Source organism: Anas acuta, chromosome 27 (genome assembly GCF_963932015.1).
Source record: "Anas acuta chromosome 27, bAnaAcu1.1, whole genome shotgun sequence".
Taxonomy (NCBI): Eukaryota; Metazoa; Chordata; class Aves; order Anseriformes; family Anatidae; genus Anas; species Anas acuta.
Window position 1 is genome coordinate 2,414,822 of NC_089005.1, and position 27,447 is coordinate 2,442,268.

Below are 27,447 nucleotides of genomic sequence, written 5' to 3' on the forward strand. Positions count from 1 at the left end.
AGTGATATTTCCATTTGTCAGATGTTAGAGAAATAAATCAGTGTGGCATGTCTCCGCAGAGAAAAAATACTAAAGTTTAGCTGCTTTCACAAATCTATTTTAATTCTTTAAAGTGCCTTATCCTAACTGGGAGCCTCCACGGATCTCAGCCATTCACATTCCAGGACAATATTTACCTAAAGGAGTTTAACAGTAATGCATGATTAATGTCCATATATCCTGCCTTTCAGCTGTGTTGGGATAGAAGAACAACCTATAGATGATAAAACAAATCTCCTCTGAAGGACACAGCAACATACATTACTTCATAAATACCATAGGGTGACTCCACTTTTCTTAATAAGCAATTCTGCTTCTGCAGCCTTGGCTCCTCATGCATTTTTTAAAAGCTCCCATCCTCCTCCTTCTATTCTCCACATGTCTCCAAAATTACTTTCCAAACGCAATTAATGAGTGCATTAATTGTTATTACGACTTCAGATATTTTTTGGAATATTTGCTTAGGCATACAAAAGACAAAAATTGCATCCCCTTAGCGATTACCTCCAGTCTCCTTGCATTGCTTTCACTTCCCTGAGTCTCATTAAACCAAAGGTTCATTTATTTTAGCAGGTGTAACTGTTGCTTTTCTGCAGCGTAGCAGAACTGCACTTGCTTCCGCCAGCTAAAGTTTGACCCCCGAAACACATTAAAGAAAAACAGGAGGCTTCCACATGCATCGAGTCCCAGCTTCATCTGTTCTGAACCGGTGGCTATGGTGAAAGTCTCTGCAGCTTGGCGCACGAGAACAGAATTTCAGCCAAAAATATTTCCCCTCTCGACCCAGGGACAGGAAGCGTATCCTCCTCTCTCCTCTCCTTAGTCATATTAGCAAGGGCAGAATGTAATCTTCTGTCTGCCTCGTGGCAAAGCATGCTGAAATCCTTTTAGCAAAGCAAAGGGAAGAAGGGACATAAAGACAGCTTTAAATTTTATATTTCGTTCTACAATGTGAAGTGCAGGAAATGGAAGAATCACAGATATTACTTCAGGGCACAATAGTTACATTATGCTGACCACTGCAGAGTAAAGAAAGGCAGGCAGAAACACCGGCCTCTTTGTTCTAAGCCAACAACAGCCCATGCTTAGGAGGCTTATTTTATCTTACTGTGAGATCATTCACAGTCCTAGAGATACTTAATTTCTTTCTCTAATTTATTTTACTGACTACAGAAGCAGAAACGTGCAAGTAAGATGTTCAAATATAATAGCTACTGCTATACTGACTTTAAACAAGGACAATTTTCTTGGTCATGTGCTCTGGGGACAAGCAGGGTATTTTCCTCCAGGCACCGAAGGTAGGAAATCTTTGCTAAAGACAGAAAAAAATCATTGGGAATAGCTCCCCCTCACTCACCTGATTTTAAAATACTCCATGAGAAAGCATCTAATACGTTGCAAAAGAAATTCTGGCCTGCTCAACTTGAGCCTATACTTCAGTTCTTTGGGTTTCAGTTGGACAAAAAGTTTAGCAGAGGTTTGTTTGATTCAGCCAGCTCCCAAAGCTGTATAATTTCCCTGTGTAGCTACTGCTGGGAGGATGAGTCATGCAGGAAGAGAACTCATTTTCCCCTAAGTCTTCACTTTTGATGGTCTGATATGAAAGGTTTTGCTATTTAATTATGGAAAAAAGTTTACTGCTGTCTTGCAAGATCACATAGCTCTGATGTATTCACCTTTGATTTTTTTTCCTTTGCCAGAAGAAACAGGACAATATTCAAGATTAACTTACAGCCCTTTCTACTTACATCCTCAAGGCTTAAAAACACATAATCGATCTACAGTCATGCTTAACCTTTCCTGAAGGCTTTACAAAAAACAGGACAAACATTGATTAATGATGCTTTACAGCAGTCCTGGATTACACAGGAAAGAGGAAAAAATGAATGAACAGCTTATTCAAGAGCCCAGTGTATGTAAAAAATATATATATATATATATACACACACACACAGAATTCCTTGCTATCGTGTGTCAGATGTTTCTGGTGCCCAAAACACACAAGTGGGGCTAGACCTATCAGCAGTTAGCTATTTCCCTGCAAAAAGTAGAATTTCAGCTGCATTTGATGAGCTGCACACACCCAAGCAGCTGTCTCACCCGATCAGTGGATATGCATCCTCCTAAAAATACAAAGACATTAAAGTCTTGCCTTTTTCCCTGATTATTAACCACGTGGGAGGGTCAGCAGTGTATAATGTGTTTTATTGATTTACAGGGGGTTGCGGGCAGCTCTGAGGAAGCTGGGAGCCAGCTGCGTTCTCCTCTGCTTCTGTGCTGTGCAAGCCTTTATTAGAGAAAATTAAATACCACCCTGCTGTAATGCAGGGGCTGCTGTGCTTGCACAACTTGCTGATTTTTGGCTGATACCCATGGCTTGGCCTGGCAAAAATAACAGCGTGAACTGCTACTACATCAGCTGAACAGCCAGGGCTCTATAGCTAGGGGCAAGAACGAGTCATATCCTCTGTGCTTTGGAGACAGGACTTCAAGTATGCCTTCACCAAGGGGTTATGTATTTGTTCTTTGGCAGGCTCTTGTTTTTTTCACAAAAAGAGCTGAGAAGAGTAAGAGAGCACATGCTTGTCTTTAAGCAAAAGAGTAGTTCAGTGAAACAGGTTCACTAAAATCAAGGACTCCTAATACAGAAGCCTAGATTTCATTACTATCACTCATAATTGCATATAATGTTAAAATTCCAAACAAAACAACAAGCTTCTGCCTTGCTGTGCTGATAAAAACTGTCACCATCAGTCCCAAAAAGCTAAAAACTCTGTATCCATTAACACCTTTGATATACCTGGTGCTAATACCTAAACATCTAGGTGCTTGTGACAGTAAATACCATCTTTAGCACCAATCCTGCATGCCAGAGAGCCATTTAAGCCCTTGGGAGAATCCTATATTTTTGCAGGACCACAACTTTCAGAATGATTTTAAAGAGATTTGCAGAGCAATAGCTTGTTTGGGCAAGGCAGTGTTTTGCCACTATCGTGTAACGGGTTTCATCTCCAAGATCACCACCTTTCCTAAACATAGCATTCTTCTGAGCCCAATTAAAAATAATATTTATGGCCTTCCTCAGCCACTCTCTTGAGAATTCCCAAGAGAGTGGCGTGTCATTTAGTCATTTAATAAACGTTTAATGAGTTCACTTCAGCTTTGTATTGTGCAAATGAGCTTTTTTATGGAAGAAAAGTGTCGTAAGAGCAACCTCACTGCCACAGCTTGGCTCCCTGGGCAGGGAGCTGCTGGCCTTGCTGTGAGGCTCTACATTATGTTAGTTAACGGTGACAAGAAACAGGTACTGTTCATCATCACTTACTGATGAACAGCTTGTTGGCGGTGTGATAACAGATCAGTTACAGCATCTCTTCCTGCGCTGGCATCTCCATATTGCACATTTTGAGCTTGTGATCCTTGGAGAAGCTGCTCAGAAACCTGCCTGCTCTCTTCAGGTCTAGCACCAGGCTGTACCTTCAACATCAGCTCCCACTGAAAGGCATCTGATGGATGAAATTAGTTTCCTGGCCTCACTCCAGCCTTGAAATGGTAAGTGCTTTCATCCACAAAAGCCACAACAATAATTGGCCCTTTTGTGTTGGCTGGGAGCACGCAGACCAAGTCACCTCCTTTTTCCCTCCTAAAGGTCAGCCAAGAAAAATGCTGCTGGGGAACAGCACAAGAGAAGGACCTTGTCCTCCACCTGCACCCAGCCCGAGACCAGAGGTGCTGCCAGCCCCAAACCCTCCATCCGCCACCCCCACTTCTCCCTTTTTCAGCCACATCACTCCTCAGTCATCCCAAACAAGGAGGAAGATGCAGCTCTTATCTATATAGTAAATTGCAGCAGTATAAAGCAGACCAAGACCAAAGAAACTCAGTTCTCCCTCTTTTCTATTCTAAGTTACCAGGCAGGTTGCATGTAAAATCCCTCATTGCTGTTATTTATAGTAGCTGTACAAGGACACCGCAGGAGGATACTGCGGGAAGTTACCAACACTTCCTCCAGTTTTTTCATAAATCCTCTTTGTTTCATGCACACATGTCCCCTCCCTGCAGCGCCGAGCTCTTGCAGTGACATTAGCCCCAATTAGCTGCAGCAATGTCTCACACAAGCCTAGAGGACGTGATATTTAAGTTGATTCACTGATCCCAGAGTCCTGGCCAAATAAGAATGAATGAGTTTACAGATAAGTAGCCAGCTAAAGATGAGCTTTTTTGTCTCAGGCAAAGACGTCAGATAACACTCAAGTATGTCCAGCATGGAGTTGTGCCTCAGAACTGACTATCCCAGGGAGATGTGACAGTATTTGACAAGAAACAACAAACCTTTGTAAAAAAAAACAAACAAACAAAAAAAAAACTAGCAGAGGAATTACAGTGACAAACCATAACATGAAAAAAATCTTCCTCTGAAATATAATTGCATTCTCTGCCTTTGGATGAAAGCCTATTTCCAAGCAATGATCTGTCTGCTTTGATATTCTGAGTTTGAAGCAGAAATTGTCTAGTGACAAAAGTGATTTAATACAAAGAGCCAATTTCCATCATTCCTGCTAATAATGCACATATGCAGGAAGTGGAAGTTGTCAGACCAATGTAAACACATCAAAGATGCACGAAAAAAAAAGCAAAAACACTTTGGTTACCTGGTGCTGAGAGCACAATACCCTTACAACTACTTTGCAGCTACCCTGTAATGCTCTTACACTACCATCAGCTAAATGTAAGTTGGTCCTTAATAGACAAGTGCCTTGGATTGACCGATATAAAAACTTGCAAATGCAGAGAGAGAACAAGAAATATGCTATATCTTAGAGTAGGTAGAGCTGTGTAAAACACCCAAGCTTAACATGCAGCAAACTTAAGAGCTGGAGTCTCACCAGGTGTTATCAATACTTTAAGAAACAACTTCCAATGTGCACAGAGATTAGACATTTTCCACTGGAAGAGTTGGTAAGAAAAAAAATATTTGAGTTCTTACAGGTATAAATATCTACCAAGGGAGAGCAGAGCACCAAAATACTACCTAAGGCAACCGTGCCTTTGAAAAAAATCCCTTTTGTACCTACATGACACAAGGAACTTTAAAGTGAATTTGAGCTGTAAGAAATAACTCATGAAAACTTGATCCCTCACCTGATGGGAAGATCTGGTCTCACCAAAGAGAATCAAATACACACAAGGAAAGCAAGAGACAGCCTAACATGTAACCTTACTATGCACATACAGCTCCTAACTTGGCTAAGGGGATACTCATCTCAGTGCAGAGATCCCACATGCTGTCAAAGAGCTACTGAAAAGCCACATAAGACCAGAAAGAAACAGGTTTAAGTCAAAGCAGCTATCGTCTACTTGTAAGGCATTTCATTGAATCAGGTTTTGTTCAGCAGCATAGTATTAAATCAGCAAGAAGAGGTTTGCATTTTATTTCTGAGCACGTAAGAACATGGAGTTATCCTGCGTTAATCAACTCCCAGCCTACACACGACACTTTTTACATGATTTTAAGGAGTCTATTTTCAGTTCCGGAAAAAAAGCCCATTTGATATAGTTAAAAGGCATTGTTTTGTCAGCTCTCAAACGTGTGAGATTTTGCTAGGCAAAATGCCAACTACTGATGCTTCCAGGCAAAGCCATCTATTTAGCACCATGATAAAGAACTTACTGATACTCCTGAACTTTGCTCTTCGATTTTTTTGTGGGTTTCTTTTTTTTTTTTTTAATCACTCTCTCAAGTCTGGCTACGCTCTTCCTCCAGAAAACTGAATCCAGTTCACGCTGTAGAAAACTGGTGTGACAGATTGGAGCAGCAGAATGGTGGAGCTGCCATTCAGAGATGTAAAGTCGCATTTATTTTCAGCTGACTCCAACCTTTCTGCAGTTAAGCCTTCCTTCCTCTGTTTTCAGTATGCAATGCTGAGCTTTTACTATCAATAATGCAAAAGGTGCAAATAAAGCAGAAGCTGGCCAAGAACAGCCATAGGCTGATACATTAAACTGCAGATTTACTACACCTCTGACATCCACACATCTTTCTACAACCATTTTTTGGCCTATTGCTATGATGAAAATACAAAAAGTGTTCAAATATACTGCTGCAAAAAGAAGGGCTGGAGCTGGACAACGCAGGACAGACAGAAAGTGGAAAGAACAGGAGTTTCACTCATTTCCAACCCCTTTCTTAAAATGGTGGAAGAACTTGGAAAAAGAGTTCGCAACCACCGTCATCTCCTGTATGTCCTTACCAGTGTTCAACTACCATGATCTTACAAGAGCTAGAGTTTACGTTCATAAATACCACCACTAAGAGAGAGTACTAAGGCCACATGCTTTCAGCTGGTATAGACATCAAAGCCTTGATTTCATTTCAGGCTGCCCAGTAAGGGAGCCCTGGTCTTTGCAGGAAAACCAAAAGCTTCAGAACTCAACAGCTCGTGTACATTAGGCCCCTCCTGGAAATTCGTTCTGAACGAAAGAATATTAACAAAGTCCTTTTCAAGATTGTTTTTGGCCAAATCACTCTGGTTTAATTTTTTCTCAAATGATATTTGTTTAAATCTATTCTGCAATAACTCTTCTTTATTAGATGTGCATCCCATCTTGCTCCAGGATATCTCTTCTAATGAGCTATAACAAGCTGCTGGTACATTTCTTTAGCAAAAACGTACATTCTAGATTCAAATACTGCAAATTAAATCTTCTTCTTACAACTATCCCCACCCCAAATAGGATTCAACATCTATAGGGATGCACAAGATTGACAGCACTGGACGGTGAATACGTAAGGCACTTTTCAGTAAGAGCTGGGCATGCAGTAGTCCCCACCCTCTCTTAAATCAGATTATCCCCTAATAGTATTTTTATAGAGCTTCAGAAGTTCCACATTTCTTGTCTGAAGGCAGTTTAACCTTCATTAAAAAAGGAGCGTGCTAGTTAATTCCTACAGCAAAGTCACATTTCCTTTTAACCACAGTATAAATGATGAAAAAACATGTTTTCAGGGAAAAATAGTAAAATATTGCAATTAAATGTCTTGATTCATGTAATTTTGTAAAAGTAATAAATTCATATTCTGGGCCAATTCTGCCAGCACAGCAGATTGCTTACAATCAATTATCTGATTGCAATGCCCTTGGCTTGACCACTGCTTTTCTCTGCTTGCATCGAGCGCCGACTGAGCACCTTAGCCCCATGCCGAGCAGCCCCTCATTGATTACGTGCACAAATTGCTCCCTGCAGCCGTGCCATGATGCACAGGCACCACAGATCCAGGATGCTTGCCCTAGAGATACCAACAGCCACCCTAAAACGGGACAATAGCAAAGGTGAAACTGATAAAAAAGAAAAACTGCTAAATCAGCAGGATTCTAAAGACGTAGCTGTGTATGCAGTTAAAGCCATTCAGATTCACATCAGTTACATGTTTTAGAGTGGAGATAACCCCTGCCCACCTTAGAAGTGAACAGGCAAGCATCTGGAGGCGGATTTTCCTGAGAGCAAGCCATTGCACGGATATTTCCCAAAGGACTTACCCCAGTTTTTGCTGAAGCAGCAGATAGTGACCACAGTCAGAGCAAGGGTATTGGACTAGCTGAAGCACGGCTTTGATCAATATGGTAATTCCTATCAGGCTACTCATTTTACCCAAGGCAAGTGCTAATGGGTCCACACAGCATTTTTTGGGTATCTTCAAGTGACAGATATTGTGGTTCATCAATTCAGTAATTTTATCAGGAGTGCCAGCGAAACAAATGCTTTCACGAATTAACAGACATCTGCTGTCTGTCAAGAAGTGATCTGAATATAAAACAGGAATAAAAAGAAGTACACTCAAAAAAAAAACTGCTTTAAGTAATTCTATGTCTTTGTGGATTACCCAAATATGGAGTATAAAGAAAAAATGCTTAAGGATACTGCTAACTGCCCAATTGCTTTAAGTACATCCAGTGAATTTATACTACCAACACAAAATGAAGTATGTATTTGGACAGTAAACAACTTATGCATAGCTAATACAGGGCTTGATCCTGAATAATCTGATCAAGACAAATAGTTCGTTGACAAAGTTTCAGTGGAACTGGAGAATTTAAGGGGTGCTCATACAATTAAGGAGTTTCAGAATAAGTACCCAATATACAGCTGAGGAAAGTCAGAAGTATCACATGTGGCTTCAGTGGAGCTCAAATGGACTGTCAAGGCAGCCTCCTGTACTGAGATAGCTCAGACACTTCCTCATAACTGTCATTTCTTTAGACTACTGAGGGATGATGTTGAAAAGGAACTAATACTTCTTGCCACTGACTCCCAATCGAGTCAAATTAATAGGTTTCTGCAAGGTTTCTACATGGGTGCAGAGCAGAAAGAGGAATAATACCTGTATTAGTGGAATATACATCTTTTCTGGCACGTAAAGAATACACCGTATCATTAGAAAGTCCTTAGATTTACTTCCAAATTTGGCATCACTCAAATGTAGCCTTTCCATTTTTGCAGGGTAGACTGAGACCAGCTGGAAACACAAAATCGCCCTCTGACAGCAGGACACAGCTCCCCAGTTCCCTCAACGGCCACAGCACTCCTGACACAGCCACTGAAGTCTATCAACCTCAATACAAAATAATCCCAGGTTCATACTGGCTGTCCACAGATCCTGGGGGGTGGTGTGCAGCTTTGCACAGTGCTAATAAAGCATTTTTGACATATTACCTACGTTCTGTCCCTGAAGGTCACCATCATTGATAGGCAAAGCTTTTGTTGCCAATAACTGCATTCTGTTCCTCAGGCCAGATGATCGTAGATTATCACCTCGCAGAGAAGGCTGGCTTATTTTCTACTTCCTTCAGCTTTTTCATCTCCCAGATAATTTTTCCCTGGATAACCCCCTGAGAGTAGACAAAATTAGCTCTAAAACATGTGGCAGAAAACCCTAATATCCTCACCTCTCAATGAGAAACATTTCACTGATGCCAGTTCGCCTCAGCTGAGAAGCCTTTGCAAATTACTATTTCAACCCTCAGGAAATCTCTGCTCCTGGGTATTGCACCAAGTTGCTTATTAAAAGCATCTTATTGACAAGAAAGTAGAATACTGATATGTACAATTTTACCTGCTTATCTGAAGACTCTGATGTCTAGCTCAGGTAACAGATTTTTCTTTTTTTGCAGCATTTTCACAAAGAAGTGGTAAAAAAAAACTAGGAGAAAATTGTTGCCGTAAACTGTTATTTACACATTTCCTGAAAAGCTCTTTTTCTGCGCAGCAAACAAAAGCTCAGCGTAGAGACATCGCTGAAAACCTCAAATAGACTTTTAAGAGGCACTAAGTAAGAGTTTAACCAACCATTTCATTTATCTGTTTTTCCCTTACCAATGGTTAAGACCAATGTAGTGATGCTGGCTTGATGCTTTCCAGAGAGTAGTGATGCTAAGAAAATAGGGTTATTGAATTCATCACACCTCCCAATTCCACAACAGGGTTTTACTTACACATGTGATACATGGCTCAGAACAAATGCCAAATCAGCAAACAAAGGCTTGGATGCAAAACACATGCTGAGTGTTGTACAGAGCCTCTAACATGAAGTACAAGAGCTTATTTGAGATTGCCAAATGGAAAAAAAAAGTGGGAAGCCACTGGCAATGGGTTGAAAGGCCACTGTCTGATGTACGTAGGATGGAGATGGATTATATTTTATAGGCAGAAATTAAAAACATAAATCCTCACAGCCTGAAAGAGTTCCTTTGTTCTAGGGAGGGGAAAAACAAACACAAGTAGCAAGAATCTGCGAAATAGCACAACGTAAATCTTGGAGATGGCAGGCTGCATCAATTCTGCTTTGCACAAGGCAGCTGTCCTGCAGGAAGCAGCTTGCAAAGAAGTGCTGCAGCTTTCCACAGATAATATGAGCAGCCCATGCTGCTGAGGGTTTTAAACTCACTGCCCTGCCCAGATGAGCAGGCAGAGCACGAAGATGCACTACATCGAAAGCAAAGGACTATCCTGAGCACGAGGATATCGATCCTGTTACGGGTACTCTACCAAAGCAAACACAGCTTGTCACCCAGAGGATGGCAGAGACAGCAGAGCCATGGGTAGCTCCTCACAGCCTGCTTGCTTCTCTTTTGTAGCACGGCTTCTGCAGCATCTAAAACACGTTTCTGCTTCCAGCTCCTTCTATACCCAACAAACGTGCTGTGAGGATTGATAAGAGTGCCATCTACTGTCACAATTCAAGCTCTTCCTGCAGTTAAGGGATCAATCTGAGGAAAAAAAGCTAAAAATCAGAGCTCCCAAACTAGAATAAACTGGGCTGAGGGAGCTCCAGAAATATGTGAACAGGCAGCTCAGCACACAGGTGACTGCGTTCTCAAATGAAGCTCAATGCAAGTGGGGTAACAGAGTCAGATTTTTGTGGCAGCGACTGAGAAATAGAAATAGGTAATTAGGATGCTGTGAAAAGTAGAAGGGAAGCCCTGGGAAAGGATTTTGTTTCCCAAATCCAGCCTATTTAAGGGTTCTTTCACCATGAAGTTTCCCATGCTTCTCTACCCAGATTTATCCCATCTGATACACTCCTTGCCCAAGCAAAAGCTTGTCCCAGGTGGGAGCTGTATGGATGGCTAGAAGATGCTTTTCCTCAAACTCAGAGAGCAGAAGCCCAACTAGGAGCATGGCCCAGGGCTGCCCAAATCACCAGTCAGTCCTTGACAAACCCATCCCTCACCTAACTCACCTCTCACTGCTTAAGTGGAAAAACAGCAGAGGAATGAGATTTTCTTGAGCTAAAGACCCATTTTCATATATCAGGACAGCTCCAAAAGCCCATATACATGACACAGACGTTTGATATCACTTCCATGCATACAGGGGCAAAATACCAGTGGTTTAAACGGTGCCCTTGTTTTCTAGATGTGTCTTGTGTCAAAACCAACAGCAGAGCACATAACCAGGCATCGTGCACACAGCATGAGTAAGACAACTTGCACAACAGCCTCTTACGCCATTTTGGTGCTTTGAGGCTGGGCAGAGCATGCATAATTTCCACCCACTGCCTGGTGCCTTACTTTACCTCCTTTGCTCCCACTTAGGGACAAGGCAGAGGAGCAGTTCAGTCATAAACAGTTAAGCACTTAGAGCAGTGATGAGCCGTAATCACCAAAAAGGGACATTGTGGCCCAACGTGAACTGCTTTCAGCATAAGAAGGGATTAGAAGCCATGCGTGAAGACACGGTTCTCCACCCATTCTTACTAACACTGCTTCATGTCCTGCTCAGATGTGCTCCATTTAATCAAATGAGAGCTAAATGATATTCCACTGCCAGCATCAATCTGAGAGTTATTTATGTGGAGAGATACATGGCTAAGGCTCTGAATACAGCAGGGCAAATTTTTCTCTGCCATATATGTGTCGACAAAACGCTTATCTCCTGACAATTCTGAGAAAAATAGAATTCTTTACAACAAAGTAAGAGAATCCATACCAGAAAGACATTAAACATCCTTCTTCCACCAAGCCTTAACCCAGGGTTAAGGTTTCCAGAGCTTAAAGAAGTCTAACTGGCAATTTGGCATTAATTCTGTATATTGATTTGTGCATTAATATGCCATTACCTCCACAATATGATAGTTGAAACCTAGACAGTGTTCAGATGTATTCCTGCTTTTTTTTTTTTTACAGTCTCGTTAAATCACTCCTACTGTTTCTTCCATCTCCAGAGATACCTAATGAACTAGCTTCAAGTCTGTCATTAAGTCTTTCAGTTAGAAAAGAAGTTAACTGTGCAAAAATCATGGTGTTGTGTTTTAACATTGTAATATCGTGATTAATAGCCCTAAATGTTGCTGATCTTTGGGGACCCCTTGCCATTAATTTCAGCTTGGGTTTGAAATGCTCGGGAGTTGTGAAGATCAAAGTGCTGTACCAGCAAGGAAGCCATGGGATGTTTTCATGGGAAGGTGGTAAGCAAATGGATCACTTATTCCTCAAGAAGCATTTTGGAAATAACACAGTCACGACTGACCACCAATGCACTCAAAAGGAAAATATTCAGACTCCAAATCCAAAAAGAGAAGTTTTTAATTCTTTACAGTACAAGGTAGAAAACCTACATCGTGACTGATTTACACCACCTTAGGACATGCCCCTAGTACACTAGATAGAAATTTATGTAATTGTTTCCAAGTCACCCTAGATATTAAGCACGGCATTTAAATTCTGTACTTCCTGCAGTTTTTATTAAATGAGCACAATGCATTACAGATTCTTCTAACTGCAAATTACTCTGCCTTTGGCAAGGGGAAGCAATATTGGTTAAGACCTCTCTCCGATATTAGTCTTCCCTACCACTACAGCCTGAGGTAGGATTTTTGGCAGTTTGTTTCAAATGAAACTGCCTTTACACCAAAGGTGGTGAATTTTCTGGAAAGATGCTGAATTTTGCAAGAGGCAGAAGAGGTGTAGTGGTTGGATCGGTGCTCTCAGCTGAGGATTTTTCTGCTCTGGTTCACATTTGTTGAATAGCAAAAGCCTGTGATATATTTTGGCCCAAGAGCTCATATTTGCATGTAGGTATATTGTTAGCTGAATTTACAAAACCACATAAAGCAGCAGAAAGGGCTGCCACAATCAGCTAAGTCTTACTGCCTTTATAACCTGGTACCTTCAAAAATAAGACTCACTCTGCCTTGATTTCCTCATCTAGAGTTGAGAAAGTGCTCTATGGGCTCATGAATGCCCATGAAATAATTTTATTTTTTTTTTTACAGAAATGGATCCAAAAGAAGGGCACAGAATTAGCATGCAATACATTAGCAAAAACCTGCCAGTTCTCTCTTCCCCCAGTTTGACAGCGACTTCTGATCGCAGCCACATCCCTTATGATAAACATTACCTGGGAGGCCAGGAAAAATACCAATCAGTCTGTGAGCTCCTCAGCCCAGCAGTGCACCTTTTCTGGGCTGATGAAAACCACAGCTATTTTCAAAATAGTTCATATTCATGAGCTCACTTGGATAGCTTCAAAGAAAAGACCAGCTCTGACTGACTGAATGCTCACTCCTGGCATTCAGCAGGTTCCTCGCCGTGATCATTCCTCCTGGCACAGCACCAGCTTCTTCTGTCCCCCTCCCAGCTGGCGACCTGGCATTTCACTGCTTATAAAAGAGGAGGGCGGTGGGGTGCAGCAGTGCCAGTGATGCATCCCAAAGAATTTATCTGATTTCCTTCTGTAAAAACAGTCCCCAGGTATGTCGCGTTTTGTACTCAGGCACCCGTACTGCAGAGGTGAAGTGTCTCTCCCTTAGTCCTTTCAAGGTTAACTATGATCGAGGAGGAGAAAGAATTTGCCCTTTTTCATTACAAGATCCACAAGTTTTATCGTCTTACAAGCAATGCCATTTTTCCCTAAGATTTCCATATGAGTATAGTCCCTCCCTCATCTTAACTCCCTCAACAGGTCAGTGAGGGACCAAGATGCAACCGCTGCTCCCGCTGCATGTCTGGGGCCACAACCCCACTTAACAGCCAAATTCAACACCTCCAAACACATCCTTTTGGCTATTTCTAAGCAGTTTAATATCTCACTAAGCATCTCAAATTCCCCAGATGCCATGTCACGTTTGTAGTGCCACACGGAGCTGCTCCAAAGGCGATCTGATTTTCTCACATCACACCCCAAGTGCTCACAAGAAACTCTCAGCTTTCCATATCCTCATTAAACACCTTGGTGGGATGGAATGAAGCAGGTCAAAGCCCAGATCCATCAAGAACACAGTTATCTAAACTGAGTTCACCAACTTGTAGGCTCCTCACAATGAGGATTCAGCTAAAACCTCCACAGCTTGTGGCCACCAGCGTAAAAGATAATACATGATGCAGGGTGGTGGACAAGCCTGACTTATACGTGTAATTTTGTGCCTCCAACTTTTACTCTACATCCTTATGTTACAGTTTCATTGATTTCCAGAGCCAACCTACCCTAAAAATCAAGGTTATTCGAGTGGGACTGCAACAGTGCATGGACCCATCTCCCAGCAGCAATACAGATACATCTCCTGAGAAACATGAGAACAATATATTCAAAATGCAATGGATTTGGTGTGCATGGAAGGAAGCGACCAGGGACTTATACTTATCCCTACAAACCACATAAAACATGCTGTTCTGACAGCAATTCAAGGACTCATCGATACCTTGGGTAGCCTTCTGTATTCCCCTTTGTGTGTTAGATCTTATGTTTCTACAGATGAAAGGTATCTCCTCATAGCTATGGTAGCTTTCAGATATCCTCAGCAAAAAAAAAAAAAAAAGTCTTCCTTTGGGTAAAGATGCCAGCTGTTTGGTTTTTCTGGAACAGCAATTTCAGTGCAGGAAAGCATCAGTTGGCTAATGCACAGCAAGCCAAGAGTTACAGCTGAATGCAGCATTTCATCGGGGCAGGCTGGTGAGGTTGCATCTATGCACAGGCAATCAGAACAGTGCCAAAAAGGGGCTGCACAAGCTACTGATGCATTGCAGATAAAACGTAGAGCAGCCGAGCTGTTTTGGCAGCAAGCCTGTTGGAGTGGAGAGCAGGAATTCTGCCTCTGGGGTGGAAACACATATGTTCCTGCTTCTCCCTTTATCCAACGTGGCCAATGCTATTTTCAAAACCAGATTAGCTTTAGGAAGTACAGGTGTGCAAGTATCCTATAGCTGTTTCACAGAGCCCAGGCTCTGATATTCAATCCAGCTTTCCTTTTATAATTATGCAAATACTCCATCTTCAGAAGAGATAATCATTTAATTAGGCAATACTCCTACATAATTATATGAATTGTCCGTTTTGCCACTTACATAGCAGCTAATTGTAGACTTCAGGAAAAAGCATTAAAGTATCCTTAGCCCTACTGTATACACAGGGAAACCAAGACAAAGCAACACTACAGTCTCTTCCAGGATCCCAGGTCAAACAAAGCCTGAGCTTTCTGTCACTGAATTAAGATGCAAAATTTTCTGATAGTAGTAGGAAGAAGGCCATAGGAAACAGGTAATGACTCCTACCAGCTTTTCCACATTGCCCCTGGATCACACTGCCTCCCTTAGCTAGAGTGAAGCCTCTAAATAAGAAAACAGGCATAGATTTAGCTTCTCTTTTGCTTGACTTGAGATGAAGACGCATCCTAGCATCTCTTCAAGCCTTGTTGCTTCCTATGTGGTTTTTCTCTTTCATTAATCAGAAAAAAAAAAAAGTGAAACCTCAGTAGTTTTGCAAAACTTCAGTGTTTTCTGGTGAAAAATTAATTTTCCTTGAACTTGATGTTCCCTAGTGTTCTCCAACAAATGCAGTGAAATTCTGATTCCAGAGCCACACCTAGCAGCGAACTCTGCATTTCACATGCCACACCACAACGTGCTAAAACAAAACTGACAATCTGAAAATAGATACACTTTTAATTTGCAGACAGAAATGTTTCATTAGAGAGGAAAAAAATATTCCTTCCTCACTTTATACTTGCTTCCCTTCCTCATGAAACCAAATGAGAAAGACATTTACAGTCTGAAGAATCTCTTCCATTTTGTGACACTCGTATGAGCTATTGTTTCATACGATCTGCAGACTCAGATAACTAGAGACAGTCAACAGCAATCTGGAATTCAACTAACTGGAAAGCCTGGCAAGTTCTGAATTTGGCAGCGTGTGATGGTGCCGAGTTTTTTGCCTTGTGTTTAAGTCTCATTCTCACAAATTATGAGAGAAGGAGCGTTCAGTAGGACTTTTATTTGTTAAAATTCTGAGCTCTGTTTGGCGTGCAGAGGACTTGGAGCAATTGACCCATTCCGCTATCACACCCTCATGAGCTCAGTGGTAGCCTCAACTCATTAAAAGATTCAGGATTCAGCTCCAGCTCCTTCCCCGTGCTGCCATGAATGCCCCGCTCCATGGATTTGATTCTATTTGTATAATGTTCTAACCTAAGTTCACTTTGAAAATTTAAAAATCGCAATGTCAACCTTTCTCTCTGCCTTCTCCAGTAGTCTGTGCAATATTTCATGACAGATTCCTTTATCTACGGCTATAAAAAATTTATTTTTCTGTGAATTCCCTGACACCAGCCCACTTGAGACAAAGCTCTCTTGTGACGTTCAAGCCTAGCATGAGCACCAGACTGAGATCAGATTTAAAGCAAGAAAAATTAAAAAGCAAAAAACTAGACATCAGCAAAATGAGTTCTTTGAAACCATTTTCAACTGGCTGAACATCAGCTTGCTCTACCGGCAATCAATAAAACCCCATCTCCAAATCCTGGCATCCACAGGGTAATAAAATGTTGTAACCAGCAGAGAGCTGCAACAGAACTGTAGAGTCATGCTGCTGCAATACATTAAGTTACATAATAGAGATAGCCCGATCTAACACAGCTTTCCTTTAGAAACTCTTTTACCCAAGGATTGTTTCTCTCCTTGGCATGAAAAAAATTACCTCCTAACTGCACTGGTCTGACAAGCTTCTGTATCTGAGGATATTTTAGTGCCCAAGCCTTCAGATGCTCCTGTTGCATCAAGAATAGTCAGTACCTCCACTCTGTTGCACTGGGCACTGTACAGAAATGAACTTTCTCAAAATAATAAGGCCTTTCCCAGTGCTAAACTGCTGAGAAACAACTATTGTTAGAAAGAAAGGACAGGCTAAACAGAGTAGAGAATTATAGACAGGAGGAATGGAAGATTACGAACTCCATTTTCATAGATAATGGTAGAGAGGCTAAAGCTCACAGCCACAGAACATTCTTGGCTCTGAAATGCCACTGATCTCAGGAATTTGATTACCAAAGACTCTACACCCCAAAATACAAAGCTATAGGCACCACAATCTCATTGAAAGCCATGGAAGAGGAACTTCTGTGCAAGTTTTATAAATCTGGAGTTCAGGAGCTCAGGATCACAGGGGAAGTTTCTAGCAGAGCAGATAACTGATGCTTAATTTAGGGACTAGATGTTCTCCAAACACCTGTTTCATAGCCTCCAATCCCTATTCCTGAGAATCTCAGGTATCTGGGAAGAAAAGGATTAAAAGTCTAGTCCTCCTCAATTCCATACAAAGACTCGAGCCTTTCAATGCACAGTGCACCTTAGGGAAGTTTGACGTTTACCCCAGGTAATGAGATGACGTGAGGAAAATTGATACTTTATGAAGAGTTAGAGAAACAAAGGCAGTATGCAAAGAGTTCAATCAATATTTCAGAAGGATTTATTAGTTCTGACGTGTCCCTGTCCTCCTCTCCATATCTCTACGGCTTGTTATCTCCTCTCTGACTGCCTTTCAGCCATTTTGTACCATAGCCAAGGACAAGCATATGGCCCACGAGCCAATTCAGCTGGAGGGAGATGCTGTGTGTCATGAGGGTTGTGGGTGCTCAGCTTCCTGCCTGCTCCACGAACATCACCCCACACACTAATAACAGCATTTCCTACCTGCTGAGTTTTGTGCCCTGCATACTGGGAACACAATGAAAGGGATGGCAAGTAACTGTGCTGGCAGCAGCTAGAGTATTTCCAGTGCCAGAGCAGTTCTTCAAACACATCCAGAGTCTGTATTTATTCTCCTGGCTACCCAAATTAACCTCCTGCCCCTGGAGATGAATGAGCAGAATGAAGAGTAACATAGCTCCTGACTGTGCTTCTGTGCCGAGGGCTCATTTGTGACAAGGAGTAGGTGAAAGAAGGGCAGGGGACAGACACCTTCATATCTCATACAACATTTGCTGGCCAGCGTAGAAACTCGCAGTAAGCGAGACAGCTGCAGTCTATTGTTGGTATTAATCAGTATTAAATTTCCACTCCCCTGCAAGAGCAGAGAAAAAGCTGTGATGACTTTGATGATATGAAATACATCTCATTTTTGAGAGCCACGCAGGAACGGGTTCACTAGTCATAAGCCATTGAAATATAGCATGGGTTCCTTGGAGGAGATGGTTCTTATTTTGCACCAACTGAACGTTTTCTCTAAGGACACATACTGGTTGGGAGCAGCTGTTATATATCTGTGCCTATTAACTTTCCTGGAAATAAGTATTTAAAATATGCACAGTCAATAACAATACTTTTGGCTAGACTCAGACTCTTCCTTATCAGTGAAGGAGTGTGCAGTGCAGAAAAAGAACCAAATTTGTGTTAATACATTACTTCCAGCTCCAGAAAATATTTTTTTCCTCCTAAAACTTAACTCCCACCATCACCACCTCCTCCCCTTCCCTAAAGAGGGCCTACAGAAAAGTTGGGGAGCGACTGTCAGGGAGTGTAGTGATAGGACAAGGAATAATGGTTTTAAACTGAAAGAGGGGAGATTCAGGTTAGGTATTAGGAAGAAATTCTTCACTGTGACAGTGGTGACGCACCGGCACAGGCTGCCCAGTGAAGCTGTGGGTACTCCATCCCTGGAAGTGCCCAAGGCCTCGCTGGATTTGACTTTGGGCAGCCTAGTCTGATGCAAGGTGTCCCTGCCCATGGCAGGATTGTCCCTGCCAGGATGTTTGGAATTAGACGATTTTTAGAAGGTCCCTTCCAACCCAAACCATTCCATGATTTTTCCTGGCAACAGAAAATTGGAGAAAAAATGAAGTAGCCAATTGTATATCCAGTATATCTCTCCATTCCTTCAGAAGGAGAGAGGCCAAAGGTTACTCATAACCTTAAAATTACAGGACACCACATGCAAACATAATATATTGATTATCATTAGATGTCAGTAAAGTTGTCCAAAGCCATTTAACTTAATTCCACCTTTTCAACCTGACTAATGCCTTAAGGAAACAGGTCTCCCTGGAAATATTTATACATGTAGGTCTATGATCACATGATAACACATTATTTTCTTTTTAGGAGACTGAAAGTATGCTGTAAATCTTAAAACATGGTGGTTAGACAAACAAGTTTCATGTCGCCTCTTCAATACTGCATATGCAGACAGCTGAAGTCATACTGCCCATGAAAAGAAATACCTGACACCAAGTTCAATGTAATTTTCTCTGGTAGAAAAAATTTCCTGTGTACTAGCAGGAAAATTATTCTAAATGAAATTCCTTAGCCACCCAAAATACAATGCCAAAGGAAAAAGGAGACCAAATCACAGCATAGCAACTTAAAATATATGAAATTCGATTTTGCTTCCAGGGTAATAACCACAAGAAATAACCATCCCAGTTCTCCTCTCATTTCTGATTTAGGCCAAACCCTCCTCACAAAGTACACTCATAAAAAGCCAGCCATAAATATAGTGACAATGATCCTGCAAAATAGCCTATGAAATTTCTATCGATGCAGTGTAAGGTGTGCCCCAAGGAGACAAAAGTCCTTCAGAACAAAGGAACTACATCAAAGGATCAGAGCTCATTAAAGGAGACCCACCTCTTGCCTGTCATAATCATTTTATAAAATGGGCAAACCTGTGGACAATGTGATCCTTCTCACCCACCACACAAAAGGCATAAGGAACATTCATCGAGTGCTCTCAGATCTCTGTCAAAAAGATATCCTTGCCATATTATAATTAGTTCTGTAATTCCCCGGAGCAAAGATGGAATTTCAAATCATTCCAATAACCAACCTAATAAAGCCTTGTCCAGCCCTATTAGGGAATGGCGCGTTTCCTTCAGCATGGCCTCTCTGATTTAACAGCTTCAAATCAGACACTTGACATTCAGCTCAGCTCACCCATACCATTGTGCTGAAGTGTGATGGCTTCTGATCACATTTAAATTGCTGCAGCCCAGTACAGTGACTCCCAGTTTCCACAGTAGGTGTGAAAAGAATCAACCCTACAAATATATCTAATGATAGAACTAAGCAAATTCCACACTAGTGTCTGAGCAAGCTCCTTTGTTTTGCTAGTCACAATGTGCAGATAAGGGTTTCTGCCACAGAAACCAGGAGGAAAAAGTCCCTCTAGGAAAATACAGTAGCACCCCAATCCTCCTGTAACTCCAATCTTTAAGCTTCTGATGACTTCTTAAAAGGTAATCTCCACTTTTTTTTTGTTTTGTTATCTCTTACCCAACAAGAACATGGAGCTATCAGACAGATATCCAGCTGATACCAGTTAGTATCGCTCCATATGTCAGTAGGCCAATTAAACCAGTTGCAGATCAGTTCCTAGCATCAAGACAGCTATTTCGAAAGCAAAGAAAGCCCAGAAGTGATACTATAAGAAGTGTCAGGTTGTAAGCCTCCTTCCTAACAAAGGAGAGGATACGCTAACCTGCTAGACATGCCCATATTGGAACTGTCCTCTGCACAAAAGGGATTTGGAGTCACGGATACCATATGCTTACGGGGGCACAGCTGTTCCCTTTCATAGCTTCGCCCTCCTGTGTTGGAGTAACCTGCTCCTGCTCTCCTAACAGACAGGCTCCCAACAGCCACGCATGCAGGCAGGCAGCCAGCTCAAGACGGCAAAGATACCTTTGCAATACTGTAAAAATACCTCTTGCCGAATCAAACAGCGCATGGAGCTAGAGCATTGCCAGCTTGGCTGATTTATATGCATTACATGACCTAGGACCTTCTAATTTTGATGTTCTTATTTCAGATGCCTTTGAAAGAGTCAAGAGATTAATGAAAAGATATCTGTACTGGCTGATGACCTCTCTCCCTTACCACCTGCTCCATAAAATTACATGACAAGCTGTCTAGAGGAAAAGCAAGAGGTGAGGAAGATGAGATGGCAGCTGCCTGTAGAGAAGCCCTGGAAATGCTTCTGCTTGCTCTGATCTGACTTTGAGTCAAGCAGCTCTGCTTGGAAGAAGTCCTCTGCTTGGCAGAGACCAGTGAGTCAGAAGCGTAGGCTGTGCTGCGTTAGCAAAACCGAGCTCTGAGCAGAATAACAATGGGCTTTCTCTCCTCTTCCTTCCTATACCTAATTACAGCACCAAAGCAAAACCTGCGGCGCCTGCATCGCTGCCCTTCTCCAGGTACCCCTCGGGCCAGACACCTGCTCAACGCTGTTCTGCAGAAGACATCTCCTGCAGAATTATTTCATTACTTTTTCAGACAACTGATACATATCCCTCCAGGACCAGAAAGCTCCTAACAAGTGAACGTCTCAAAAACCCCCTCCAGGGGTTAGCTGTAGCAGTAAGAGTAAATAAACTCAGCAGGCAGGGAGAGAAGTAGCACCTTGTACCACAGCGTCCAGAAAACATCATCGAGCTGCAGTTCACGTAACCCAAGAAAAGAGCATGCACTTACATTCCAGCTGCAGACAGGCTGTGGGAAGGCTGGAAGAGCATTTTAGTGTTTTCCTCCATTTTGAGTTCCTGCATCCAGTCCACTTGCAAGTCAGCATTTTTTCAGCAGCACCTGCAGGTGTGAAGTGCTCTGAAGGTACTGGGGAACAAACAGAAACTCAGTGAGGTTGAATCCTTGGAGGAAGAAGAGCTTACTCTTCTATCTTCAGCAACAAGTAATGTAATCAAAGTAATTACATCTAAGCAGTAAGGATAGGTGCTGCCATCCATCTTTAAGTCTTCTCTGTCCACCCCCTCACACAGAGAAACACTCAGGGGAAAAAGCCAGCTCTGACCTGAGGTATGACTAAAAGGCAGGCAGGTCAAAAAAAATGAGATCAGTACTACTCCCCTGTCTTATTTCCTTGTTCAATAGATTAAGGGGCAATTAAAGCCTTAACAGTGCTCTTTATTATTCTCAGGTGGATAGGAGGGGGTTGCTGGAATCACTGGACCCTAATGCAGGTGAGCTAATTTATGGCAACTGAGAGGCTCTGGCCTCAGTTTGGGTGTTTCTAAATGCTGAAAACACACAGTCTGGTTGTATTATAACTTGTCTTCAAAATTACAAACACATTTACTCACAAAATAAAAGCAATCCAGGGAGATCAATCAGCAGAATATTGTTTGTTGGTTTTTTTGGCAAAACAATAGCATCTTAGGTAGTTTATCTGACTGCAGCCATCTTTGAATAAATTACCAACCTGGATCTTAAATGCAATGTTTGTCTTTCTATCTGATTAATTAAAAGCATGGTGTATTTTGTAAGCTAGTCAAAAGTAATTTTTGACAGCTCTAGTAAGGAATGCCTTCCAAAGGGAGGCACGCCTTACCAGTAATAAAGAAAGCAGCAGTGCCAAGGTGGACAACAGAGCCCAGGGGTCTGATGAAGAGAGGTTCTCCTCAACTATCGTCTTGCCTGGGATTATACCTGAGATGATGTTGTTTTATTACAGAAAACAAAACTGCTGGACTCCAAGAGTAGGCAAGGAGGAAGAGTAGGGAATGAAGGAGTGATGCTAAGTCTAGGAGAAAGGTGGGAGTGGAGGGGAAGGTATTTTGCTTTTTGTCCCAGTTTCTCACTGTTCAAATCTATTTTTATTGACAATAAACAGCTTTTCCCTAAGTTGAGTCTGTTTTGCCCATGGCAGTGGTTGGTAAGTGATCTTGCTGTCTTGGTCTCAACAGAAGACCTTTTTCACCTTCTTTTTCTCCCTGTCCCATCCTGCTGAGGAGTGGGAGTGAGAAGGGTGGGTGTCTGGTGGTCAGCCAACATCAACCCAACACAATGCCACAAGAAAAAAGCCTCCCTCTGCACAAAACAAGCTGTGGACAGCTAAGGCCCAGGTGTATCTTCAATCATCTACACATATACATGTGAGGAGACTCATGAACCCTTTTTTAAGGCTGGCCCAAAGGTATATCCATTGGCAAACATCATACAGAGGAGAGGCACAGAACCCCAGACAACTGATAAGCAATTTTCAAAGGTGAGGGTAGGACTGCATCAACCCTTCTTCTCATATCTTGCCTTTCTCTTTTTTCCCCTTTTTCCATCTGGCAATAGTTGAGAACTCTAGGAAAGTCTGTTATGTGATTATTGGATTGCAAAACTCTTTGGACAAGCACATTGCAGCTGAGCTGAGCAGTTTAATGCCCATGTCATTTTCAAAAACAAATTTAAAAGCACATTAATCCTCTCATATCATAGATTTTTTGCGAAGTGCCAGATCCAATACCTTGTTTACATGAAGCATGTGCTAATTTATCCCAGATAAGAACAAACCCTTCAAGTTCAGTAGGTGGTGGAATGCATATCAATCTGTTTTATTTCTGTTATTAAAAAACTCTTAGGCATTCCATGATCAACAGGAATTGGATAATTATCTCTTTATTTTCTCATATTTTTAGCACCAACACTGGGCATACAAATGAAGACCTCACTAAAATATTTATTTCTAATATGAGTTTTACCTAATGGTCTTAAAAACAACAGCAATTACATCACCAACTGCAGTGGATTTTGAACCGTGGGAGTGGGGTGGCTCATCTCATTTTAGCCCTTCTCCCAGCTCTCAGGCACTGCAAGTTCTGTCCCATCTCCAGCTGAAAATTGAAATAAACCCTGGATCTCCTCCCATTGCTTCTTAAAATGCTTAATTTGAACATTAGTGCTGAGTTCTTTGCCATTATGGTGTCTGATGGGGCTCAAATCTTTAAAAGAAATCTGGGCCCAGCAAAGAATGTTCACAATCAGATTTCTCTCTTTCTGGATACTGAAGCATTCAACGCTTTGGTGAGACCAAGACCTGGCCCATGGTGGAGAAGTTAACAAATCCCTGCTGTGGATAAATGGAGCATCTGTCACAAGAACTGGAGGTGTTCTCCTTCCTGTGGCATTCTCCTATGCCTGTATGTTTTTGTTAGACTCTATATTTAGTCTCCAGCTGTTGCACGCCTGACTTGCTCTGACATTTATAGACACTCTTACACAGGTAATCTGGGAGAGAATCGAAAAAAAAAAGGAAGATGTTAAAGAAAAAAAAAAAAGAAGAAAGAAAAACGGTTCCATTTAATGGCAATCTTCAATCCTTCAGTTGCACTCAGAATAAAAGGTAGAGAAGGGAGGAACAAATAAGATAAATGCACTAGGGCATGGCTGGGGATAGATACCACCCCATCTTTTACAACAAAATGCTGCAGTAAAAGTATAACATTGGGAAATAATTTGCCTTAAGGTTGAAATATTTCAGCTGCTTCCGATCAGCAATTGCATTTAGGTGGGTGAGGTTTTATGGCTCTAATAAGCAAGTCTAGGTTTCTGGGAGTCCTGTGCACTGGAAACTTATATTACCTTTTTATAAAGAAGATAAAAATTATTAAAATCTTTACACCAATTTCTACACAGAAAAAAAATGCCTTTCAATAGCTGTATTTTTAAATGGCCTGTTTATAGGATTATGATATAATTTGTTTATGTTTTGGTTATTCTTTCAGGTTAGGCATAACAAAAGCATTTCAGGCCTTTTAATGCAATCTAAAATCACATTTTTCTAGATCTCTGTTCTGTGTTTCCATGCCTTTTATCCTCATAATCCCTCATACAGCTCTGGGACCCCCCAATCAGATCAGGATCCCACTAACAGACTCAATTGTGCACAATATAAGCATCCAATTCCACGTGATTAGATAAGCAGCATGCAGAAAAGAGGATGATAGCATCTGTCAGATGAAGATGCTCTAAAGTACTACAGTGATTTTGGGTAGTGTGTAGGGATTTCTTAGAAAAGTAATTCATATAAATCTGTATAACACCACTGACTTCAGAGAGCCTGATTCTGAAAAAAAAAAAAAAAAAAAAAAAAAAAGTAGATAGTAGATTTCCAAACTGGTATAAAGCTCTGTGATGCTGATTTCAGTGCTGCTGGATTTCCAGCAGCTGCAGGTAGCATAAATCAGTGTATCTCAGCAGAGCTTTCCTAATCTGAGCATCAGTCCCTCAATGCTCAGCTTCTTTCCTCTGAGTGTAAGTGTTCAAACCAGGTATTAGGACACAGGAGTTACCATCTGTAAGGACAAGGGAAAAAGTCAGTTATCAGTCATTTCTCATATCACTTTTGCAGGCATTAATAATGCTAACAGGGTTGATGGCTTTCTGCCTGTCCACTAGCAGCTAAGTGGAAAGCTATCAAAGAAAAATCTAGGTCAAAACCAACCTTTATATACGTCTTTTCTTTAAGACTGTTTGAACAGTACATAGAGGTATGCTCCATTATCTGGGGAACTGTATCTGTGAAAAATATAGTCCTTGTAAAATCTCTGGAATATCAGCTTTTCTTCTTTATACAATAAGGACACCTGATTCTTCTCACTTTCTTTTTTTCTTTTTTTTTTTTTTTTTGGTTAAAAGGACGCCAGTTTTCATTAAGCCTGCACAAGTTGGGACAGTATCAGTTTGCAGTAAAAATGGCTGAGGGTTTGAAATTCTAGTAGTTTCTTAAGAACAATTCAACTGCAGCACAAATGCCATTCAGTCTTTCAAGTGTTGAGTAATCCTGGGTGTTTTATCTGACTTCAATGGATATGCAGTCACTGGAAGAATAAAGAACCAGAATACGTATTTCTGTCTCAGCTGGACTTTGAACACTCAAGTGGTTTTCAATCATTTTTGTCTCAGCAGCAATTATGTGTCCAGATCCAGCAGAAATTATTTGGCAGATATCTGGCATATTAGCACGGTTATGCATTTAATATCCACACACCAAAACCCTGCATGGGGAGGGAGGGCAATGGGATTTCTAGCACTAAATCTTCCAGATTCACAGAACTAAAAATGTCTTAGGATGGACTCCACTACTGAGCAAAACAAAAAATAAAATAAAAAACTATTATATCCAAAAGTGATACACTGTCAAATTGTGTTCCTTTTAAAATTTCAGGCTCAAGGTTACTCATGTTATCATTAGTGTCTATAATACAGGTTTTCATTGTAGTTATTCTTGACTGATGTTGATATCTTTTTCTGGCCAATTTTTAGTCATCGTCTTCTCTGTACTTTCAAAAGATGTATTTTGCTGCAAAGACAAAAAAGCAAGATTTATTCCCACGCAGACCATTGATTTTCCCTACAGCACTCCACGGCACCCACAAAAAGTATTAATCATTATTAGTATGCTGTAACAGCTTCAAAACATTTAGTTAACAGGGTGTTTAGGACCAGCACTGGCAAATGCTGCAGTGGCTTTGCAAAAAGTGGTATACAGTGGTATATATTAAGCTATAGTGGTATATATTAAGCTCATGTGGCTAGTAAAGCATCCCTGACCACTGGCACTGCACTCAAGTCCATGAGCTCTGGATCCATCCCTTGGGTCATTTATAAGCATACGACTTAAACAGGCATGAATTAAGTACAGCTCCACTGAAACACATGGTATTAGACCCTCAGGCAGTAAAAAATTGTTACACCCCAGGGTAAGGAAGAAGCAATGGATGTTTTCTACAGGTGAAAAGCTGTGAAACCCAAATGCCTCCCATGGCCACTGCCATCTTGCTGAAGCAAACGCTCAGACTTCAAGCTCCAGCTGAAAGCACAGCCTAATCCTGCTTGTTTAAAACCTGTGACTGTCTGGTTTCTGTCTTCATCTTCATTTTCTGCCACTCTGTATGCACGCTGCTGATTCTTACCCTGTTATGTTACTTTATATTCAGTCTTGCCATTCCCTACCTCAGTAAATTTCTGCAAATCAAATTCTGCTTTCACAACCAGAGCTATATTTAGCAACAGACCCAGGGTTGTTTTTCATCTTGTGGTTCAAAAGGTTTATTTTTCCTTCCTGTAAATCGTAGCCTAAGCCTGAAGATTTATCGGGCCTGAGTCACCCATAACACACTTATTACATTGCTGTGCTCTCTGCAAAGGCACTCAGAATAAAAGTGGTCCAGCCCATGCATAGCTTTGGTGATAGCTTTTCAAGCAGCAGAATATTCATGTCCCAGTCAGCATCCACTGGAAGACAATTGTGAAATTACTTCTCACTTCACAAAGGAACAAAATTGGGTCCTTCACTAATGTTACTTATTTAGCATCTTTTCATCTTCTTAATTTTACCTGATGAAATAATAGCCTTTGTTGTCAATCTCTTATTGCTGAAGCTGGAAAAGATCATGTATTTAGAATTAGCATTTTTGGCATTTCTTGAGAGCTGTTTCCCAGAAGCATCATTTGCTTCTATCACATTAAATATTTTTTTTCCTGCCCCTCAGTATTCCTTTCCAGGGCTTTTATTTCCCCTGTATCAGACAGATCAATCTTGTGGCAGCTAGTGTCTGGTTATAGGAAAATCTGATATTGAAAGCCTTGAAGTGACCTGTAAAAAGCACCGTGTACTTTCTCTTGTTTCTTGCTGACCAGCACTCAACCTTCCAATCCAGACAACAGCTCCATGCTGTTGTTTTCCTACTGCAAACACTCCAAGTCAGTTTGCACCCCTACCTACATCATAGCAGTGTGGTAGCATGAGGGTTTGCTCTCCCATAGCTGGTGGTTAAGGGTGTGATTTTTAAGCATGCAGTGCTAACCAGAAGTTCAGCTACACTGGGATAGCACAAAACACTACTAAACTGCATCTTTACACAGC

At 41.4% G+C, this 27,447-nt stretch overlaps 1 long non-coding RNA gene across 5 annotated transcripts in view; it reads right to left on the minus strand.

The window, feature by feature from the left end:
* The window catches only part of LOC137845373 (uncharacterized), a 124,705-nt gene extending 102,987 nt beyond the window's left edge, over positions 1-21,718 (minus strand). The window contains exons 1-3 of one of the 5 annotated variants that reach the window (XR_011090192.1): positions 21,506-21,716; positions 21,270-21,407; positions 76-923 (exon numbers count right to left, since the gene is read on the minus strand). This is a non-coding gene — a long non-coding RNA (uncharacterized lncRNA). Of the gene's footprint in view, positions 1-75; positions 924-9,513; positions 10,305-21,269; positions 21,408-21,505 lie in introns of those variants that run through there. The other 4 variants (XR_011090194.1, XR_011090193.1, XR_011090195.1 and 1 more) reach the window with 4 other exon arrangements.
* Positions 21,719-27,447: the final 5,729 nt, after the last annotated feature.